We start from the raw sequence: 24,013 nt of genomic DNA, 5'->3' as shown, positions 1-24,013 counted from the left end.
AGGGCACACAGTAATGACTTCATTTGAGCTTAACTACCTCTTTAAGAACCTGTCTCCAAATAGAGTCCCATTCTGAGGTAGTGGGGCTAGGGGTTCAACATGAATTTAGGGGGACACAATTCACTGTAACATCTACCACATAGTCATAATATGCTAGCCATTATATGAAATGTCAAAATGTGGAGCTCCAAATTATTTGAGAAGGCACAATATTCATTGTGGATGTTTATTTTTATTTGGTTTTTTTTTTTTTGAAACAGAGTCTTGCTCTGTTGCCAGGCGCCAGGCTGGAGTGCAGTGGCGCAATCTCGGCTCACTGCAATCTCCGCCTCCTGGGTTCAAGCAGTTCTCCTGCCTCAGCCTCCCAAGTAGCTGGGACTACAGGCGCATGCCACCATGCCCAGTTAATTTTTGTATTTTTTTTTTAGTAGAGACAGGGTTTCACCATGTTGGCCAGGATGGTCTCGATCTCTTGACCTCCTGATCTGCCTGCCTCAGCCTCCCAAAGTGCTGGGATTACAGGCGTGAGCCACCGCGGCTGGCCATGGACATTTATTTGAATGACAAAGTTGACACAGCTCTTGTTTCTTTCCTAGATGGTTGGCTTGACCACGCTTTCCAATTTGAGGTGGGTCTGACGACACGGAGGTGTAGTGCTTACCATTGTTTTACTTTGACTTCCTCACTCCGTATGCCAAGTGTGAGAAACTGTTCATCTCTCTCTATCATCTATGTTTCAACTCTCTCTCTCGTCATCTACCTTTCATCCGTGTATCTATTTATCTATCTAACTTTCTATATGTCAATCAATCATCTCAATGAACCGCAAATTAAGGAGTGAAGGGGTCATCTCGTTAGTATGTGTGTCTTGGGCATGTCTTTAAAAAGACTCCATTTTAGCTTTCTCATTATAAAATGTGTCTTTTAAGCCAACTGTAGAAAGTATGACTTAGTATAAAGGGAAGGAGCTTTATGGCAGGAAATCTAAGGTAAGCCATCTTTTATGACTAGAAGTAAATCCCTGGGTACAGGGGGAAATCAGAGATGTGGAAATAATAGGCGTGTGTATATGTAAGTATGAGATATTCATCTCACAGCGCCTGTCCTGTAGAGGGTGATTTAAAAATATTAAAGGAAGGAAAATGGTATCCTGTCCCAGTTTTTTTTCCAACAAATGGCATAAACAGATACCTGCAATGATTTAGGTCCCTACAATGATTAAGCACATGTAACAGTGTAATTTTACTTCTCATATAAAAGCAAATATTATCCTGTCTCTCCTAGTTCTAATTCTAATTCCCCAAGTACAGCATGTCCTTCTTAACTGTGTTCATCACTTCTGCAATTACTGTGAATGTGGAAGTGCTATTTAAACACATTTTAGAGCATTATACTACTGTTAGCATGAATGTTAGCCACTCCTTTCCCTTCTTTTGGTTTTGAATCCCAGAAACTAAAAACAACATTGGACACTAGTGAAGTGAAGTTACCAGCATAATGCTGAGTAAACTACGGCAAGCCTTTGTTAACCCTAGTGTTGTAATAATGAGGTTCAGCATTTGTTTTTTAAAATTTCAAAATCTGCGGTCTTTTAACAGATGTTGGGCTTAGTTCAGTGTCCTTCACTGTGACGACTTTCCTTTCCAGTGGGTTACGTGTGCCATGATTGAGGATCTGCCTGTGTTCTTCAATGAATGGACAGAAATGTAGATCCAGAAAAAAATGTGCCTGTAAGTTCCTCACTATTTTGGAAATTGCCAAGTGGTTACTGTAGTGGATTATAGTATTGTTTGCAATTATTTGTCCTTTCTTCTTTAAAAGGATTATCCATCCCTGCTTTAGACCCCTTATAGATAGGTAAATATATTTCCCTGACTCCCTGTCAGGCTTGGTCATGTGATTTTCATTAGCCAATGACATGTGAGTAGACAAGGTATATGCCACTTAGGAGCAGAAGCTTTAAATGTGATGGTGTGATTCTGCTTGGTCTCTTGCTCTTCTGCCCTCATCCAAGAGAAAAGAATTTCCCAGATAGGAGCTGCTCCTTCAGCTGCATCCTGGGATGAGAAAATAGCTGCGACAGCAGACTCATAGCCTGCATGTCTCATGAGGAAGAAATAAATTGATGATGTAAGCCACTGAGGTTTTGGGGGATTGTTTGTTATGCAGTGAAGCTGACTAATACAGTTACACAAGATTTTGCTGAGATTTGCACAGATAAAACAAGGTAGGATGTTAGTGCAAGAAGATGTTATATTTCCAACTGGTAAGGGCTAGTTTATAAACATGAAAGAACACATAGCTTACATAACATTTGTTGGAGAATATGCCCTAGAAAATCATGATATCACAGATATACACTAAATATCTGAAGGCAATTAACGAGAAACATTTCCAGCAGATGAGTTCTTTAATAAAGACAGAGCTTGTTTCAGAATTGGTATCTTCCTGAATATTTGGTTTGTGTAGACATTTTTACAAAGTTCTGTTAATATTTTTCCAAAGTGTATGATAGGTTACAGATTATAGCTCTGCACACCGTAGGTTTCGTGATAAGTGTTTATTGGGTGTAAATATTACAAGGAGAAGACTGGAGCGCCATGATAAAACTTGAGCTTAGAATAGTACCTAGTATAGATTAGATGCTAACAAATACTTATTCGCCGACTGAATAAATTATAGTACTGTAGAGTTTAGGTAAGATACGGGGTAACCTTTATCCTGAGGTTTGTTTGCTGTTTATTTAATTACGAATTCTCTCCCTTCTCATTCTATAAAGACGCTGGGTCAACTCACTCTGGAGGTTGTGCCTAATACAACTTATCTTCTTTTTCTTTGTTTTTCTACACAGAAAGTGGGAATCGTCAGAGTGAGAAGAAAAGGTTTAAAATGTTTGAAGAACTTTAGCGTTTTGTAACGGTATTCCCTTACCCCTTTTCCCTGCTTCTTGAGTATTTGTGGCTTGTTGCTGTTGTTTCTGTGATTGATGCCAAGTCCACTCCGGCGGCTCCTGCTCTGCTCTGTACCTTAGGCTGTGCTGGCCATGACTACGAGCAGAAGACCCCATTCAGAGTCTCGGAGGCTGTGTTGGAGGACAGTGAATGGAGAGAATGCAGTCTTGGAAATTTGGAAATAGGTGGGATCCAAAGAGAACCCCCAATATAGCATCTGCTTATTGTTCATAAAATAGTTGGTGAATGCATGAATATATACGCTTTGAGACAGTAGAGATGCTTGTACGAAGAGCAGCTGAACACCTGGTGAGGATAGCAATACTTGTGTGTGTCCTAGCTGTGAGCCTATGCCAGGGTTAAGTCTCCTAGGAAACCAGGGTATCACCACACTGTGCCAAACCCAATCTCATGATGGTGGCAAGAAGTTTAGCTTCCTGCCCCACCTAAGTGAGGGTGTACCTAGTGTTAGTAAATTTCATAAATATAACATTTTAAGTATTAAATAGATTTCAATTAGATACGTTATGTATTTCTGAAATTAAATAATTAACAATAATAAACCTCCTCATTTACCTTCAAATATTGAGGTAGTGAGAGAAGAGTAATCATTTAGGTTTATGCTTTTCGGGGTATCAGTATTGAAGAGTGCTCAGGAATGGCTGAAGTTGTCTTTTCTCTGTCTGAACCTCCTCCACTAATTTGTGTGCTCTGGAAAGGCAGAAGCTATACATGCCTGGTTCACTGCTGGGTCCTCAGTTACTACCTGGGTTCCCATCTTGTTATAGGCACTAATACACACTCGATGACCGCTCGATGAGCGGTACTGAGAAAGCCGAAAGCCACGGCAGGGCCAGCCCATATCATTGCTTGGCAGGAGCCGCTCCTAAGTCGGTGTTGCCCTGGGGAGTCTGAGAAAACACCTACATGGATAAATTAGTGCATTTCTGGCGAAAGGACCTCACTGAAATATCACTATAAATTAGTTGCCGAAAAAGAGTACTTCAGGTGACTCACACTTGTAATCTCAGCACTGTGAGAGGCCAAGGCAGACGGATCACTTGAGGTCAGAAGTTCAAGACTAGCCTGGCCAACGTGGCAAAACCCTGTCTCTACTAAAAATACAAAAATCAGCCTGGCGTGCGCCTGTAGTTCCAGCTACTTGGGAGGCTGAGACAGAAGAATAGCTTGAACTCTGGAAGTGGAGGTTGCGGTGAGTGGGGACCACACCACCACTCCAGCCTAGGTGACAGAGCAAGACACTGTCTCAAAAAAAAACAAAAACAAAAACAAAAACAAAAAACACTTGATATTGAATGTTAAACATGGACAGATATCTATAATATTAATAAGGCCTTTCATGTGTTGAGCAATACTGTATTGTGGTATGTTTTAAACACTGACATTAATTTATTTAATGTTCACAACCACTCTATGGGTGCTGTGGCAGGCAGCCTATGCAATGGCCCCTGTTGATCCTCACCTCCTGGCATTCACTTCCTTTTATAATCCCTTCTCCTCGAGTGTGGACTGGATTCATATACTTGCCTTGAATGAGTAGAGTATGTCAAAGTAACAGGATGTCCCCCTTCAAGATCAGGATGTAAAAAGTCTGTGGCTTCTGTCTTTGGTGCTCTAGTTGCCATACCGTGAGCTGCCCTGTAGCGAGGTCTATGTGACAAAGCACTGAGGGAGACCCCCAGCCAACAGCCAGTGAGGAAGTGAAACTCTCAGTCCAACAGACTATAAGGGATGGAATCCTGTTGACAACCACGTGCATGGACTTGGAAGAGGATCCCACCCTAATCACTAGTCACACGTCAGATGGGACCGCAGCCTCAGACAGTAGTTGGACTGCAACCTCATGAGATACTTTGAACCAGAAGCTCCTGGCTGAGTCGTGCCTGGTTTCATAACCCACAGAAGTTGTAGCTAATACATGTTTATTGGTTCAAGCTGCTAAGTTTTGGGGTAGTTTATCATACATCAATAGATAACTAACATAGGCAGGTACTGATATTATTTGCATTTTTCAGAAGAGGAAACTGAAGTTTAGAGAGGATAAGAAATGATGGAGCCAGGATATGGACCTTCAGATATGACTCCAGGGCTGCGCAGTTGAGAACTAGAATCAATTTTGGATAGTGTTAAGCACATTACGGTTGTTCAGTCCAGGCTGGTACTGTGCAGAAACTTCGTGCTTCCAGATTTTAGACGAGCTAGTATGAGCAGACGAAAGATGGTCTCCTCCCAAGCCAGGTCAAGATTTTAAAAGAAACACGAGAAAAAAATTATAGATCATGCAGGCAACGATAAAGCATTAACATTCCATTTCTAACAAAGATGATCTTAGTATCAGTCAGAGTTCTCCAGAGGGACAAAACCAATAGGAGACAGATGGATGGAAAGATAGATAGATTAGATAGATAGATAGGCAGACAGACAGACAGACAAGGGAGGATTATCAGGGGAATTGGCTCATGTGATTAAGGAGGCAGGGAAGTCCCACAACAGGCTGTCTGCACACTACATGCCCATAGTGTAGCTCAGTTAAAGTCCGAAAGACTCAGAACCAAGGAAGCCAGTGGTGCAGCTCTCAGTCTGAGGCCCAAGGCATGAGAACCAAGGGTGTCCTGGAGTCCAAAGGCTGAAGAGCCTGAAGTTCTGCTATCCAAGGGCAGCAGAAGCAGGATGTCCCAGGTTCAGGAGAGAGAAAGAAGGAATTCTCCTTTCCTCTGCTTTGTTGTTCTGTGTGGGCCCCCAGCTGACTGGATGGTGCCTGCCTACATTGAGGGTAGATCTTTCCCACTCGGTCCACTGACTCATGTGCCAGTCTTCTCTGGAAACACCCTCACAGACACACCCAGATTTGAGGCTTTACCAGCTCTCTAGGTATTCCTTAATCCAGTTAAGACCTAAAATTAACTATCACAGCTTCCCTGCCTTCCAGTCCACCACTCAAAAATAACCACTCTCAGCACTTCCTTCTGTTCTCTATTCCCTCAAAATTAGGCAAAGCACAGCAAATGTGGATGTACATTTGCATCTATAAAAATATTGTGTGTGTGTGTGTGTGTGTGTGTACACATATACACATACAGTTGACTCTAGAACATCATGAGGGTTAGGTGCACCAATCCCCAACACAGTTGAAAAAATCTGCACGTTAACTCTTGACTCCCCTAAAACAAAACTACCAAAAGCCTATTGTTGATCAGAAGCCTTACCAGTAACACAATCAAGCAACACCTATTTTGTATGTTACACGTATTAGATACTGCATTCTTAGAAAAAAGTAAGCTACAGAAAAGAAAATGTTATTAAGAAAATCATAAGGAAGAGAAAATATACTTACTATGTGTCACGTGGAAGGGGATCATCCTAAAGGTCCTCATCCTCATTGTCTTCATGTCGAGTAGGCTGAGGAGGAGGGAGGAAGAGGAGGGACTGGTCTTGCTGTCTCAGGGGTGGCCGAGGCAGAAGAGAATCTGTGTATAGTGGACCTGCACAGTTCCAGCTCATGTTGTTCAAGGGTCAATTGCATACACAACACCACACACACACACACACACACACACACACACACACACGTGTGCAAAAATTGGGGATCATGGTTGTTTCTATTATTTATTGCTACATAACAAATCACCCCCAAACATAGTGGTCTAAAACAGCAGCAAGTGTTTGTCCCCACTTCTGGTTTCCGTGGGTCAGGAATGTGGAAAGAGCTCAGCAGGCTGGCCTGGTATTGCTTGTGCAGAGGCAGGCAGAGGCTGAAGCTTGGAGCACCTGAGCATGTCTCTCTCCCCATCTTCTTTCCACTTGTGTTAGTTTGGGCTTCCTCTCAGCATGGCAATCTCAGGCGGCCCACTTAGCCACTAAAGGCTTAAGAACAAGTATCCTAGCAACGAGGCAGAAGATGCATCACTTTTTACATCCTAGACTCAGTATCACATATTATCATTTCTCTCCTCCCCTGTTGGTCAAAACAACCACAAAAGCCTGTCCAGTGTGAAGGGGATTTCATCTCCCAATGGAAGAAATGTCAAAGAATTTGGAGACAAAGTTTTACATTACCATAATGCTGTACTCACACCACTCTCATGTGGAGCAGGTGCACACATCCAAGAAAGTCTCTTGGGTGTAAAAGAGTGTAAAAAAAAATTGAGCTTATATTTCTTTGTTTTAATTCACCCCTTTTGCTCTATTTTTGTATCTGATTATATACCTGTATGTATTCTATAAATAAATAAATACATTGGGGGATGTGCCCAAATGTGTTTTTGTACAATTTAAAAACTTTATCAAATATTGCTGAATATGTTGCCCTTAGCCTTGCTTCTTTATTTTCTACATATTAAAATTAAAGATCCTCTATATGCAAGCTCTACCAATCAACTTTTCACTTTTTTAAAAACTACTTCATAAAGTTCTATTGTCTAACCAGTCTCAGCTGGTGGACATTTTAGGTAAATTTCAGTTGTTCCTGCTATTGTAAGCAATGCTGTAATGTCCATCCTTGTCCTGTACGTTTTGGCATAATCTAGTCAAGGTAGTAGTAGTCTAAACTCATGCAGTCGAATTCCTGGATCAAAGGGAGCATACATTGAAAATTATAATTGTTATTTTTAAATTGCTCTCAGATGAGTCTATTAATATTGGCAAATGACTATCAGTCGACAGTCCTCATAACGATATTTGTGAGTTCCTTTCTCCACATATCTTCACTGGCACTAATTATTTTAAAAACTTTATAATCTTTGCCAATTACGTGAACAATGATATCCTGTTATGATTTGGATATGCATTATTAATTTCAAGTGAATGTGCTTATCAGACATCTGTGTGATTTTTCTTATAAGCTGCCCATTCAAATTCTTTGCCCAATATTTAATTTACTGGTTCGTGCCAGCTTTTCTGTATTGGTTTGTACCACCTTTTTATAATCTAAGAAAATTAAGCCTCTTTTTCTCATATATGTTGCAAGTATTTGTCCTGGTTATCACATTTTTAAAAGTAATTTTGTCATACAAAAAGTGTGCATACTTTTATGGTATAAATTTATAATTTTTTAAATCTATGGCTTCTATACTAGAAAGGACTTCTCTATACAGAGATACAGAGATTATCAATAAACATATCTTTTTTTTTTTTTCTTTTTTTGAGATAGAGTCTTGTTCTGTCACCAGACTGGAGTGCAGTGGTGCGATCTCAGCTCACTGCAAGCTCCACCTCCCAGGTTCAAGCAATTCTCCTGCCTTCGTCTCCCAAGTAGCTGGGACTACAGGCACTTGCCACCGTGCCTGGCTAATTTTTGTATTTTTTGTAGAGACGGGGTTTCACCATGTTGGCCAGATGGTCTCGATCTTCTGACCTTGTGATTTGCCTGCCTCAGCCTCCCAAAGTGCTGTGATTATAGGTGTGAGCCACCACGCCCAGCCCACACACCCATGAGTTTTAAAATCTTATGGTTTCAAATTTTATCTTTAAGTTTTTTATCCACATGGAATTTATTGGTGGTGAGAGTACGGTAAGAACGAGCTTAATGGATTTTTTTAAGTGGCTAGCCGCTGGTTCCAACACCATTTGTTGAATAGCCCTTCTTGTCACCTCTTACAACCAACACTTATTACTTTCACCTGATCTGCACTCATCAAGTATCTAATACTTACTACTTTGGGTAGATGTTGACAATTACCTAGAATCAGGGCAGAAGCTACTGTTGCTATAAAGAGAAGGCCCTTATATATAACTTCCTACTACAAGCATATACATGCCCTTAGAGGCTAAGCTGATCTGTCCACCCACCTCCAGCCTCTCTGAGATCATTTTTCCTCATGTATATTTGGCAATTCTTACCCACTTGATTTTTTTTGTGCTTGCTCTGTTGCCCAGGCTAGAGTACAACAGCACAATTTGGGCTCACTGCAACCTCTGCCTCCCGAGTTCAAGCATTCTCCTGCCTCAGCCTCCCAAGTTGCTGGGATTACAGGTGCCTGCCACCATGCCTGGCTAATTTTTTATATTTTTAGTAGAGACAGGGTTTTGTCATGTTTGCCAGGCTCGTCTAGAACTCCTGACCTTAGGCAATACGCCCGCCTCGGCCTCCCAAAGTGCTGTGATTACAGGCATGAGCCACCATGCCTGGCCACCACTTGATCATTTTTTGGGTCAGTGCTCTAGGCACAACCACTCTGTAAGTCACTTTCACAAAGTGCTCTTCAAGATTATTCATGTTCATCTCAATAGATGCAGAAAAAGCATTTGACAATGTTCAGCATTCTTTCTTGATTAACAAGTCTCAACACTTTAGTTACAGAAGGAAACTTCTTCAACATAATAAAGGCTATTTATGAAAATCCCAGAGATAGCATCATAAGCCGTGGGAAAAATTGAAAGCTTTTCCTCTAAGATCCAGAAAGGATGCCCATTCTTGCAACTTCTATTCAACGTAGTATTGAAAGTGCTAGCCAGAGCAGTCAGACAAGAAAAAACATAAAAGGCATCCAAATAAGAAAAGAAGTAAAATTTTACCTGTTTACTGCTGAGATGATCCTATATGTAGAAAACCCTAACAACTTCAAGCACACAAACACACACAAACCTGTTTAAACTAATAAACAAATTCAGTAAAGTTGGAGGATACAAAATCAGCATACAAAAATCAGTATCTTTCTTCACAACAATAATGACTTATCCAAAAAATAAAAAATAAAGAAAACAATTTCACTAATGATGACATTAAAAAGAATAAAATAATTAAGAATAAATTTAACAAAATAGCTGAAAGATATGTACATTGAAAATTATAAAACATTGATAAAAGAAATTTAAGATGACACAAATAATGGAAAGAGATCCCATATTCATGGATTGAAATAATTAATATTGTTAAAATGTTCATACTACACAAAGGAGTATGAAGATTCAAAGCCATCCTTGTCAGTATTCCAATGGCACTTTTTACAGAACTAGAGAAATCAATTCTAAAATCTGGATGGACTCACAGAAGACCCCAATAGCCAAAGCTATTAAGAAAGAAAAACAAAGATGAAGACATCATACTTGGTGATTTTTAAATTTTAGTACAAACCTATAGTATTTGAAATAGTATGTTATTGGCATAAAAACAGACACATAAACCAACGGAACAGAATAGACAGCCCAGAAATAAACCCAAGCATATACAATCAACCAATTTTTGAAAACAGCACCAAGAAGACACATGGAGAAATCATAGTCTCTTCAGCAAATTGTGTTGGGGAATCAGGATAGCCACATGAAAATTAGACCCTAGCTCACAACACACACACAAATCAACTCAAAATAGATTAAAGATCTAAATTAAGACCTGAAAACGTAAAACTTATAGAAGAAAATAGGGGAAAGCTCTTTGATATTGGCCTTGGCAATGATTTTTTTGAATATTACATCAAAAAATCAGGCGACAAAAGCAAAAAAAAAAAATGGGACATATATATATATCACAGGGATTTGGTAAAGTAATTTCCCTGTGTTAGCACAACTTATTGAGGGATTGGGGATTATAAATGTCAGTCAAAGGAAAGGATACAATCACAGGTCTAACTCAGATCACAGACAAGCACAGCTTAAACATTTTCCTTAATCAGTATACTTTTATACACACACACACACACACACACACACACACACACACACACAGGAATATTATACAGCCTTTAAAAAAGAGATACTGCCATTTTTAACAATATGGATGAACCTGGAGGACATTATGTTAAGTGAAATAAGCCAGCCACAGAAAGGAAAATACTGTGACTCATATGTGAAATCTAAAAGAGAAGTTAAATACAAAGAAAAGAGACAGTAGAATGGCTGTTACTGGGGATGGGAAATGGAGAAATGGGGAGAGGTCGAAAGGTGCAAAGGTAGGATACATAAATCTGAAGGTATAGTATACAGCATAGTTAATAATCTTATACTGTATACTGGAAACTTGTGAAGACAGTAGATTTTAGGTGCTCTTACCATACACACGCACAAAAAATAACTATGCGAGATGATGAATATGTTAATTTGCTTGACTGTAGTAACTATTTCACTCTGTATATGTATGTCAAAACATCATGTTGTATGCCTTAAATATAGACAATTTTGTTAAAAAGGGAAAAACTACCAATGAATAAAATGGAATTTTTAAAACACCATTTGTCTCTGTGGAGTTGAATTGCTGTAGGATTGATATTGACATGACTCTTCTCTTTGTGAAGGCACATGGCACCTTGCACTGTGTATGAGTCCTTTTGGTTTGGTGGGGTGAGTACCCTCACCCTCTATTTATGTGATAAAAGCTAGGATTATGCTGGAGGTCTCTTTACCTCACAGTTGTTTTTTTGTTTGTTTGTTTGTTTTCATTTACCTAATTAATCTAGGCTGCTTGGAAAAAGTTATGTTGGTGCCGGGATTCAGCCCTGGCCTGGACAGAGGTGGCCACTAGAGTCATTAGCATGGACATCGGCACCAGTGACTACGTAGGTCCCAGGATCGTAGCCAGCTGCCTCCGGAGATCACTTGAGAGGTGCAGAGACTGTGGGGCAGCCCCTCATTCTTGTCTGAGACAGTGACGCCCTCCCCACTGAGGAATTACGCACAGTTAGCAGAGGTGGGAGCTGGGTTCTTCCACATCCTGCAGCAGATCAGAAATCCCAGGGTGGGGACAGGAGGATAGATTTGTTGTGCCAGCTCAGCACCCACTCCTCCTGTGTGCCGAGGAGGGCTGCTGAGATCCTCCAGTGCTCTGGGCTGGGCCAGGACCCAGAATTCCACCTGAGGCTGGAGAGGCTTCAGAGCTCAGCCCCTGGCCAGCGGAGTCCTGGGAGAGCGGGCAGGACTTGCAGATACAATCTCAGCAGTGGGACTGTGCGGGTGGCCCCAAGGCCCCTGGCTCCACAGATGAGACTCAGAAGCACAGCCACCTCAATTTGAAAACAATTTATCACACTATTTAAAGGGGTCTGCAGGCTCAAGACCTGACTAGATTTAGAGCCCCAAGGTTAACAGAAATCAGACAGTTGAGAATGAGAATTTCACATAAATAAAAATCTGAAAGTACAATGTGCAACTGAGAAGCTGCAATGATCTTTTCTTTCTAGGCTATGGATAATTTCCATCGTCAGATACATTATTCCTGACCAGGGGAGTGGGGAGTGTGAATAGGGCCACTGACTTTTTTGTTCATTTAAAATCACTGTAATTTGCTGAGGAAGGTTGAATGACTCCTACATTTTTTTTAAGGCAGCTCTGAAATGAATGGCTTCATTTAATGAAATCACAAAAGAAGGAATACCAGCAAGACCACCCAGGCCCCAGCTCCAGTTTTTCCTGAAGAATCTAGCCGCATCTCCCTTTTTGAAGGCAGAGTTTCATCTTGTAATTAGAAGATTCCTTTGTTTTTTTAATGATCCTAAAGCACTGGTGTCAACTGAGGGAAATTACCTTTTTTTTTCTTTTGAGATGGAGTCTCGCTCTGTTGCAAGGCTAGAGTGCTGGAGTGCAGTGGCGTGATCTCGGCTCACTGCAACCTCGGCCTCCCGGGCTCAAGCAATTCTCCTGCCTCAGTCTCCCAAGTAGCCGGAACTACAGACGTGCCCCACCATGCCCAGCTAATTTTTCTATTTTTAGTAGAGACTGGGTTTCACCATGTTGGCCAGAATGGTCTCAATCTCTCGACCTCATGATCTGCCTGCCTTGGCCTCCCAAAGTGCTGGGATTCCAGGTGTGAGCCACCACGCCCAGCCGGAAATGACCTTTTAGGCAACAACTGCAGCCATCACTGGGGGCTTTCAGTGTAAGAGGCCCACACTGAAGTCACAGGCTATGAAGCTGCCCTATGAGAGGCAGGTGAGGCTCCCTGGGCAGGTAACAGGTGTGGAAGGGGGCATCCAGGCACATGTCCTGCTGTGGTTCACAAAAGGTGCCACCACCACTGTCTGTAGGAGGCCGACAAAAACTATTTTGCAAAAAGAGGCCATGACTGTTTTGATCTTGGAAGGTTTACGTGTCCTCTTCACTTAAGAGTTTAAGTGCTCCTCCCCAGGCGGCGTGAGCATCTGAGGCCCGCGCCTGTGGCAAGACGCAGCTATGAGCCACCAGGTCCCTAAGGTACTATGTTGAATTTCTCAATCTGACTTTGTTTAGTTTGGGGAAAACATTTTTTTGGTGCTGAAAGAAAAATCACTGTGGTTTCTCTCCTACTCCCACCCTCTGTAATCGCCGCTTGCAAGAGTTGCACCATTTTCCCAGAAAACCAAAAAAATGAGGATGCTGGGCAGACATTCTTTGTGTCTTTTCTTCCATCTCCCTCTGCTCCAGGCAGTCTTGTCTGCTCCCTGTCCTTACACCTCCTTCCTTCATGCTGGGTTCACCTCTTTCTCCTTGGCAGATTTTCTCAATCCTCCCCTTGGTAAATAACGCCTCAGTAGACTTAGAGGCAGCCCAGGTCCTTCCGCCCGTACAGTGCCAGGACAACCTCTGCCCCATCACAGGCTCAGGCTGAGCCAGCCGCCAGGAGTCATCTCTGCAGCACCCTGCAGTCATCCTGCTTGATGTTTCCCTTCTCCCTATAGGCACTTGTAGCTCATCAAGTCACTCATCAACCACCAGTCCCTGAGCTTCCACTAAGGATCAATTGCATTGTGCAATATTATTTTGCACCTGCCTTTGGAAGCCTTCTAACGTCATTTCACATGCATAGGCATGCAGGCTTCTCTCCTCCACTGTGTGCTGTCAACTGACCTATTCCTGTCCTTTCTACTCCCTTTACCAGGGTGGTGTCAGGAGTGAGCAGCACATTAGTCAAAGCTCCTGGATTCTCTTAAACAGTTCAGCTACTGACTCACTATGTGAGTGTGGACAAGTCACTTCCCTTTCTCAGCCCTAACTTCTCCAGCCGTAATATGCTCTCTGTATGTCTGGAAAGAACAGCTAGAACAAAGGGGCTGTCCTCTATACGTAGGTTAACTCCATAATTTATTGTCCAACTTTCACTTTTGAGAACAACAGGGGGTGTTTTCATGATTATAACAGGACAGCTTAAACAAGTTCGTCCCTGGCACACCCAGGCTGTGTGGTGCATGCCAGTTTCTGGGATCTCAGGTGAGGATGGGGACAGGAGCAGGCATTCCTCAGCTTATCACCTGCCGGTTCACAGAGATGGAACATCAGCAGCTTGCTGCAGTCTGAGCTGCTGGGTTTGCTCTAGAGAAGGAGGCAAGAATTTCAGACTATCTTTCATAGATTTCTGACCCATGTGCAAAAACAGTCAGACATAACTCTCCAACACCCAAAGGGTCATCTGACAAATGGTGGGTAAAGATGAGCAAAACTGTTAGAGTGACAAAGAAGGCTCTAATCTGTGCACTGTAAGTCCCAGCCTCAAACCTTATGCCACGCCGTGCCCCTCTGAAATTTAAACCACCCTGATACCAAGCACTTGCCTATTTCAGGTGTCTAAAATAACACCCAGCCAAGTCAATGAAGTTGAGCCCTGAGGAAGGGGCAAAGGACCCCAGCATGGCTCTAAGGGGTCTTAGTAACTTCTGAGAATTCAGAAGTGGAAGTGTTTGCATATAAGAGCTACATCTGGGCCTGCAGCTCTCAGAGCCCTGGACTTAATTCCTTCTGGGGAGGAATATCCAGGTAGGAACAGAGAACCAGGATGCAGCATGCAACCACAGTCAGGAATCAACAGAAACAGAACCACCCATGCTTGGCTCGGAAACCAGATACCAGGCGCTAGGCAGGAATTCACCCTTGGTGAGCTGTTGCTTCATTCTCTAGTTCCTCAGGCTCCTGGACTCCTTGACAAAAGCCAAGCCAAACAGGGATCCCAGGTGAGGGCAGGCTGGCCAGCCAGTGCCAGCTCATTCAAGGTTAGACTAGGGCTGGGAGGATCCCTGGCAAACCTTCAGGATGTCAGGCACTCAACAGAATCGCAGAGGTAGGCAAGTTTCTGCACCTCCAACGTCCCAGTGGAAAGGTGCTAATTTCCCAAAGGTCTTTCATCAAAAGGCCCAAGTAATCTTTGGCCTTGGTCTAGCTAGAACCACTGGGATCTGGGACGAAACAGCAATTGCAGGTCTTGCTGGGAGTGTAGAGAGAGGTTGGCTACAAGTGGGTCCCAGGGTCACAAGGATCAGCCAGTTCCTAGGTGCAGAGTTGGGATCCGTGGGCCTTGCCCCTGAGCAGCCCCACTGACACCTGCAAGGACTTGTTTTACTATAAAAGGGAGAGGGAAGGGGAATGGGTTTGTTCCATCATCAAAGGTGGAGGGCGGGAGGAAGAAGAACAGGAGATGCTTGTCCAAGTGTATTTATTTTCTTCTAAAATGTAAACTGAATTGGAAATACCTACAGAAACACACAGGCACTTTGATCATCAGCCCATTGGGTGGGCAACATGTCTAATCTCTGCTCTGCCCTGCACACTGTGGGCACTTGAGAGATGTATAGGAACATCTCCAGTGTGGTGGTGGCCACATTTATTGGCTTTGTGACATTCATCAGGGCTTCCTTCTTATTAAAAATGCAAGGGCTGCAGCTATTTGGAAGGACACCAGGTATATTCACTCTCGGTAGAAAACATTTCTTCTTTCTCCAGGAACCCAAATGGAACACCCCAGATCTTGGGGAATACAGAGAAGCAGTGGGCAGAGAGTCTGTGGTGGTGGAGGTGGGACACAGAGCCGAGCTGTCCCCAGGTTAGATGTCTCAGATGAAGGAAGTCCTCCAGAGTGCATTTCCTCCTGGAGATTCTGCCATTGTTGACCGCGATGGTAAAGAATTGACTATATGTTTTATATTTATTTACTTCCATAGATTCTCCACTTCAATTCAGGGAGATAAGATTAGGGAGTTGGCCCATTTCGTCCCTTTGATTTCTTGTCATTCAGCCCCAAATGCAGAAGCTTGGTGGACAAGCCGCTCCCAGGGAATGACAAACAGTGTGAACATTACAAGAGCGTAAACGTCGATGGTAGTGAGTGGGTAAGAGGGGCCAAAGAGGGAGAAAAGAACCAGTCCTGAGGAGGCTCCTCCTCACTCTGTCCAGTTTTTAAAACTCGAGTTTTTTCCTTAGTTCTTTGTTCTTTCCCTTGGCGTTGAGGCTGTCCCAGTAGACACAGGGAGGTTGGGGCAGGGCTGGAGCACTGCGGATCCTCTGATGTATGAGAATGAGTCACCCGCTCAGGCCTCTTTCTAGATAAGCAGAGATAAAGGCCCAGCTTTGTAGCAGCTGGAGTGTGAGAATCCCTCGCACTGATCTGGGTACAATGGGCCGACTGCAGGCCCAGGGGCCCTCAAGTCTCATCCCCAGTGGTCTACTGAGCTGTGCATGGGCCAACTCCCTAATCTTACCTCCCTGCATTGAAGTGGAGAATCTATGGGAGTAAATAAATGGAAAATAACACAGCCAATTCTTTACCATCACAGTCAATAACAGCAGAATTACTCCAGTACCTTCACTCGGAAGTCCCAGCCAAGCCTCCTCTGTGTGTTCCAGGTAGTTAGGCATGAAAGGGGCAGGAGAGGGCTCTCCCCACCGCCCACCAGAAATGTTGGGTGATGGTTCGGCCATCATCGCATGCCTTCTCTAAAAATGACAATTCCACGAGGCAGGAAGAGACTGTTTCCTGATGGTCCGCACCTGTTAACATCCAAATGTTAATTGAACGCAGGCCCCGGGGAGAAGGAACTTCCTGGGCATGCCTGTTAAGAGACAAAAATGGTGACGTGTGGTCACTACTCCACCAGAAAACGGAAGAAAGCCTCAGAGGGCCCTGCGTGGACCTTCCCCTAACCACACTCCGCATGCTCCATTCCAAAGGGTAAGGCGGGCACTGTGCATGCAGGAAACCCACCCTGTACGGGAAGACTCCTGGGAAAGAGGCGAGCCTATAAAGTCCCAGGATCAAGGTTAAAGACCCTCTTTTTTTAACTGTCTTCTTTAGCTCTCTTTTCTCTCTTGGACCTTCAGGCGCCTGCTTGGGTCTCTTTCAAGCGAATTTTCCTTTCTTTCCTGTTCTAAAGCCTTTTAACTAAACTTCCACTCCTGCTCTGAAACTTGCCCACTCTCTTTTTCTGCCTCATGCCCCTCAGTCAAATTATTTCTTCTGAGGAGGTAGGGACTGAAGTTCCTGCGGACCCATAGGGATTCTCTGCTGATAACTCGGGGTGACTCGGGTCTCTTCCCCTGCTGACATATGTAGCAAGTCCTGTCCTGGGCTGGCAGGCACCACGGCTGACACCGCATGTGCAGAGAGAGGGGAAAGACCAGGCAGTGACTCACGACATCACCCTCCTCTCTGGAAGTCAAGATGTAGGTCTCATCAGGTGCCCTGCAGTCTTCAGCGCTGGTCACAGCCAGAGCCCCTGCAATGCAAACCAGGATGAGGGAAAGCCACCGGAAGACGCCTACAGCGTTTTTTATTAGTAAATCCAGAGAACGTGTTATATAGAGCGTATGGCAATCACCATTGGATGCATTTATTCATTCACTCGTTCAGTAAGGAATTTTCCATTTCTTTATAAATGAGCAAAAGGTACAGGCTGGGTGGCCTTGGACAGTATCCGATTAATGAAAGACAGATTTGAATAAAAATGTGTAAGGTCTCGAATACCAGGCTACTTACTGCCTTAGTCAGTATTCAGAGGGGAGCCATTGGAAGTTTATAATGAGAAGGAAAACAAACACGATTTTCTGGTTCCTAATACTTTCCCATGGACAGTAACAGTTTGCCTAGAGATTCAGCAAGCCATGGTGTCTATAAGATGCATGGGTTGTTCTGAGCACCAGGATGCTGGCTGCAAGGTGCGGGGCCCTTGGTCCACCGGGGCCTGTCCTGGTCCCTAAGCAAGCTGTGGCAGGGCCTCTCTGGCGGCCCACCCAGTGGCCTGTGACAGGCGATCAGGAAGCAGAGGCAGAACAGTTGGGGCAGAACTAGGATGACTGAACCTCTCCTGCTTAGGTTCAGGGGCCCTCCCTCAAGGTGCGGCCTGTGTGAGACATGGATCCATAGCCTGGTAACCAAAACTGGCACACCCAGCAGAGTCACCTCCATGGCAGCACGTGACCTACATCAGCCAGTCAGCAGCTCTTACTGAGGAGCCCCTAGGTCCAAGTGCATGTGCAGCATGACCGGGAGAGGGGCTTACCTACATTGAATTAGCAACGTGAGATACACACACATGAGAAGTTCCAGAAGCAGCAAAGGATCACGGATGGTTTCAGAAGCTGAGTAGGGTGGAAGGAAGGACTTTAAGAGGAGGTGGCGCCGGAGCTGGGAGTTGAGGGAGAACTAGAGTGAATTAGGAAACCCAAAGATGAGAGGGTGTTTTGGGCACGGGGAGAACATGTGTGAGGTATGCTCCAGAGAAGTGAGCACTCAGTATGGCGGAGCCCATTTTTGGAGAGAGGTGGTGTTCACTTGCCATTAAGGTGGCAAAGCTAGGTTTAAACCAGCCGTTCGATGTTTCTGAAAGTCAGGCTGAGGGTTTGGATGGTCTTCAGAGAAGAACCATGGAAAGGCTTTGACGAACAAGGCCAGATTCAGCAAGATGGTGTGGATACAGAATTCAGCCTGTGCCAGGGTATTGTGTTAGGGACTGGGAGTTCAACCGTGTTCAGACACGGTCTCTGCCTTTAGAGAGTTTCTAACTGGGGGGATGTGACACATAAGAAACAGATATTTTTGGGTTAATGTGGTAAGGGCTGTGGTAAAAATATTCAGAGGTGGTTGTTGCAGCTTAGGAGAAGGCCAGGACACCTGGCTGCGTGGGGCACAGGGAGGGAAGGAGAGGGAGGCGAGTGTGGACGTCAGTGTATACCATGGGAGGGTTTGTACCTTCTCCTGAGGGCAAGAGGCAGGGAAGAGATGTGGACCAGACTTGGACTCCAGCCTAGGGAGTGGCAGGGAGGATGCAGGAGCGATTCGGGAGGTGGATGACCCAGGCGAGGGCGGGAGAGAGTGGGAAGTGGCCATTAATTGAGGTAGATGAGTCCAGCAGCCCTCTGACAAATGGACGGGATGGACGGGCAGGAAGGTGCTAGAGGGTGAAGACACCATCAGGAAATGAAGGAACCTGGTGCAAGGTGAGAAATGCTGGAATGGAGAAGGAACAAGGCAAATAGGCTCTTGAATGCTCCAGCTGCCTTGCTGAGAGTAGGCTGTGAAAGGGGTGATCTTAGTGCAGTGAGATTTCCCTTTTAAATAAGTCTGCCCTTTCTGTGACATCAAAAGAAGAAGAAAATTCCTCAAAAGCTCCCAAAGACCACCACTGCTAGCAGTTGGGAAGTATTTCCTTCAGATCATTTCTCCTGCGTCTGTTTGTGTTTGGTTTTAACATGTTCTAATCACACTGTGTATCCTGCTGCCTTTAACATTCTAGTGTGTATATTTCTCTGCATGTTAAATTTATCCTGGCTGGGACAGATGTTCATGTTTTCATGTAGATTTACATGAAGAGGCTCACGTTGCCACTTTTTGTTTCTTTCTTCACAGTAAACTTCGAAAATGCTGCTTCCCTCCCTTCCTTGCCTTCCGTCCTCACCTCCCTCACTCTCTTGCCCGACCTTCTTTCTTTCCTTCTTTCGTATGCTTCCTAGTTCCCCCCTTACTACCTCCCTTCATTTCCAGAGTCATGAATAGACATTTTCTGTTACATCAGCAAGTTTCTTTGTAAGACATATGCCAGAGAATATTTCTAAGGCCTAAACTCTCAGAGGTTTCAAGATACCCGTTGGGCAAAGGAAGGATTTTTGGTGATGGCAGCTTCACGCCAAGGGGCGGGGAACTGGTGGCTGATGATTCCAAGCCAGGGATACTTGTCAAGATGGAGAGGAGAGGAAGGTGAGGCTGGGCCCAGGCAGAAAAAGGTGTTTCCCTGATTTTGCAAGGCCATAGAGGCTCAGAAAGAGGGGACTATATCACATTCCATTTAGAGAAAGGGAAAAATGTATGGTGTATCAACTAAGCCACAGGCCCACATGTGGGAGGAGTTCCCAACCCTGATCTATAACACCCATTGGTCCCTGGCCTGTTAGGAACCAAGCCACACAGCAGTAGGTGAGCAGCAGGCAAGCAAGTGAAGCTTCATCTGTATTTACAGCCACTCCCCATCACTCCCACTACTGCCTGAGCTCTGCCTCCCGTCAGAACCGCCGCAGCATTAAATTCTCATAGGAGCTCGGACCCTATTGTGAACTGCACATGCGAGGGATCTAGGTTGCTCCTTATGAGAATCTAATGTCTGACAATCTGTCACTGTCTCCCATCACCCCCAGATGGGACCAACTAGTTGCAGAAAAACAAGGTGAGACATCCTACTGGTCCTATACTGTGGTGAGTTGTATGATTATTTCCTTTATTGCAATGTAATAATAGTAGAAATAAAGTACACAATAAATGTAATGTGCTTGAATCATCCTGAAACCATTCCACCCCCATCCATGGAATTGTCTTCCATGAAACCAGCCCCTGGTGCCAAAAAGGTGGGGACTGCTGTGATAGAGTGTTTCCAGCGAGGCTTCATAAGAACCAGTCTGTTCTTCCTTTGCTTCCTACCTGTAGGTATACACAGCCTATCTCTCTCTCCCCTGCAACTCTATGCCTCTGTGTCTGTCTCTCTCTCACACTCATACTTTATCTCTGTGTCTTTCTCTCTCTCTCCCTGTCTCTCTTTCTCTCTCCTTTAACCCAGTGAAATTTCCAAAGGAGCCTTTGTTCAGTACTCATGATAACGTTTGCTTTGTCCCATAGGCCCGCCACTGTCCCCAACCCTTGTGTGTGTGTTTCTCACAACACCTCCAGGAGGAAGGTACCGTTATGCACAGGAAGAATACCTTGCTTGTCTGCAGTTACACAGCCCGTCAGTGTCAGAGACTGGATTTGAACTCAGGTCACCTGCCCCCAAAGTCCATTCTTTTAACCACTGTGCCATATTATGATATCGCTATGTTATATTCTTTCAACGTCATAGTTTTCAGAAAGAAGATAGAATCCCTTTTAGAAGTGGGATTTTATTGCGGAGACAAACATGTTCAAAGTTCTTTTGACCTGAATGCAGATGATGTACCAAAGGCTCACAATTTCTTGCACTTCAGTTTTTGGGTGACTGTTTTTTCCAGCCGCGCAAGAAGTAACCCAGGAAAACGTTTTGCCTTTTCCTAAGATGTCTGGAGAAAAGCTAGGCCTTTGCCTTAACAGTGCAGCCTGGCCTTAGCGATGTCGTGGCTTTGTGTTCATCTGACCTCCGTGACTGAGGGCCTCAGAGTGCGAACAATGGGTTCCACTGGCCTGATCTAATGAGAACATCATTGCCTGTGGCCAGTATGTTGGGGAAGTCCACACCCTCATCCCCAGTGCCCCTATCCTGATCTGTGTATTGGCTAGCAGAGTAAGGAATCTATAGGATACACAACTCTATCTGGAAGAAGAAATCACCAGTGTTGATTTCCGACGCTCCCTTTTCGCTGCCTGCTTCTGTGAGGCTCTTGAAAGACTTTCACTCTGCAGCAGCCAGGACTGGAGTCTACTCACCCCCACTAGCCACATGCTTCCTGCCCCAAATGTCAAGGTTTTCATTTGACCATGGTATAATGAGCTGTATAAAATTAAAAACAGCTAACTACCACCTTATTTACAGTAATTTTCTATTTTCTGTACTCATCACCGAAACCTCTCCTTAACAACGCCAACCTCCAGATCATACCAATCACCAGTGAGAAGCCCAATCACTACAACCACTAACCACAACATAAATCAATGTGAAGACCTGAGAGCTCGCTCGCTCCCACTCTGTCCCTAGCCCAGCCTGGTTTTTCCATCACATGCTTCTTAGGCAGCAGGGGCTGAGGCAGGGGGAACATTTAGTTCCCTTTTCAAAGACTGGGGACACTTAAAAATATCTCCAAGTAAGCAACCAGCATTCAGAGAATGCTTATTTACACTTTGTAGGAGCCTGGTGTTGGGACTCTGGCTCCTGGATGTCCTCAAACCTGCACTTGGGCTTGGCCTAGGCCAGTTGGATGGCCTACCGTTTGCAGATGGCTCTTGCTTTACTGTTGCGTCTCCATATGGGTAAACAACCTTGCAACAGCCTTGGTTCTTCTTAAGGCTGTCTGTTATGGACTGAACTGTGTCCCCTTCAGATTTATATGTTAAAGTCCTGACCCCAGTACACCTCAGAATGTGACTGTATATGGAAGTAGGGCATGTAAAGCAGTCTTGAAGGCTAAATCAGGTCATATGAATTGGCTCTAGTTCAATAGGACTGGTATCCTTCTAACAAGAGGAAGAGACACCAGAGCTCACTCTCTTTCCACGCACACAATGGCCATGTGAGCAAACAGAGAGAAGACGCCATCCACAAGCCAAGAAGAGAGGGCTCAGGAGAAACCAAACCTGCCAACACCTTGATCTTGGACTTCCAATCTCAAGAACTGTGAGAAAATTAATTTCTGCTGTTTATTCCACCCGATTTGTGGCCCTTTGTTATGGCAGCCCAAGCCAACAAAGATACCAGACATATAATATCTTGTATGGCAAGGTCTTAACATGAAACATGAAGGAACCAATGGCCATTTCTATGCAGAAATTTGAAAGCATTCTTGAATTATCATGGGGAGATTTAAATTCTTACATGAACACCTCTAGCCTGTACTTTCTTATAGGAAAAATCTCTGCGAGATTGGAATATTCCAGAAGTTAACCAAAAGCATCTTAATTTACAATCTATCTCCTATTCCTCACATTCCTAGTATTGTTAATTTCTCTCCCTCCTCAACCTCTGCCACATCCCTTTGGCAAGCCCACACATTTTAGTAAATGATTATTGAGTGCTTCTCTAGACCAGCCTAGGCTTTAGGCACTGGAGGTACCAGAATGAAGAAAACAGATAAGGAATGTGCTCTCACGTGGTTTCCATCCCAACAGAGGAAAACTGAAATCAAAATAAACAAAAAAATAAATAAGAACTATATCAGATAGTGAAAAGCTATTCAGGAATTTTAAATACAGCAATGTAGGAATGACTGAGAGCCTACTTTGGTTAGGCAGACGGGAGCTCTGTCCTTTCCAACTAAAAACCTTTCTACTTCCTACGCTCCTCTTTCCATCACCATTAATACCCCTTGAGTTCAAGCTTCTGGGCTGGACTCCTGCAAAAGCATTCTAATTGGTCTTTCTGCCACCTCCTTTGCACCACTGCAGTTCATTTCCCACACAGCAACTAGTGAAATACGTAAAAAAACACAGCTGGTTCTCATTATTCACAGTCGCTGTGTTCTATAAAGCTGCCTCAAACTCCGAATTCAGGCATACTGAAGCATTACTCCTAGGGGAAATACAGGGTTAGGTTCCTATGAGCCTCTGATCACCCATCAATACGTAACCTTGTTTATGTGTATTTCTGTGTAAAGACACCTTATTTAACATGTATTGTTGACTCATTAACATTGAATTCATGGCCAACAGCACAATAACTCATGCCTGAACAAAGCTTATCTAACACACATATTTTCTACATAAGGAAATTTCTGGCCTTCCTGTGCTTAGGAACACTAGATGGCACGTGAGCACTAGTCTGCAATGGGGGCAGGAAAAGCAGACATTTTAAGCAGCAAAATCATGAACAAAGAGTCAAGAAAATATAAAATAAGATGACACTACATAGACCACGAAAAGGTCGCTTGCTTAGAGTATGAGAGCCAAAACAAGAAGAGAACGTGTCACCTTGACCTCAGCTAGCAACCTGCAGGTTGGGTGACTCACATTTTTTGCTTTGCTCATGTCTGTGAATGACTTCAAATTTGTCACAAAAATATTGATCTTGGGATAATATACAGGAATTCCTATGGTTTAAATGTATCCCCTCCCGAATTCAGGTGTTGCCAATGTGACAGTATAAAGAGATGAGGGCTTTAAGAGGTGATTTGGACATGCAGGCTCCTTCCTTGTGAATGAGATTAAGGCCCTTATAAAATAAGCTTCACACAGTGTTAGCTCACTTGCTCTTCAGCTTTCTGCCAGA

General features: G+C 44.0%; 2 long non-coding RNA genes across 2 annotated transcripts; both read left to right on the top strand.

Annotated features, from left to right (window-relative positions):
• Window positions 1–548: 548 nt before the first annotated feature.
• Window positions 549–17,460, top strand: LOC116526058. Its single transcript, XR_004257948.1, has 4 exons — window positions 549–2,459; window positions 11,363–11,592; window positions 12,229–12,359; window positions 16,663–17,460. It is a non-coding gene; the product is annotated as an uncharacterized LOC116526058 (long non-coding RNA).
• LOC116526057 lies at window positions 2,486–7,341 on the top strand. The gene is made up of 2 exons (XR_004257947.1): window positions 2,486–3,136; window positions 4,591–7,341. It is a non-coding gene; the product is annotated as an uncharacterized LOC116526057 (long non-coding RNA).
• Window positions 17,461–24,013: the final 6,553 nt, after the last annotated feature.

The sequence above is a fragment of the Sapajus apella genome, unplaced genomic scaffold (genome assembly GCF_009761245.1).
Source record: "Sapajus apella isolate SASKATOON/1434 unplaced genomic scaffold, GSC_monkey_1.0 scaffold49, whole genome shotgun sequence".
Classification (NCBI taxonomy): Eukaryota; Metazoa; Chordata; class Mammalia; order Primates; family Cebidae; genus Sapajus; species Sapajus apella.
The sequence above is the reverse complement of the archived record's forward strand: the minus strand, read 5'-3'. Positions and strand labels throughout refer to the sequence as shown.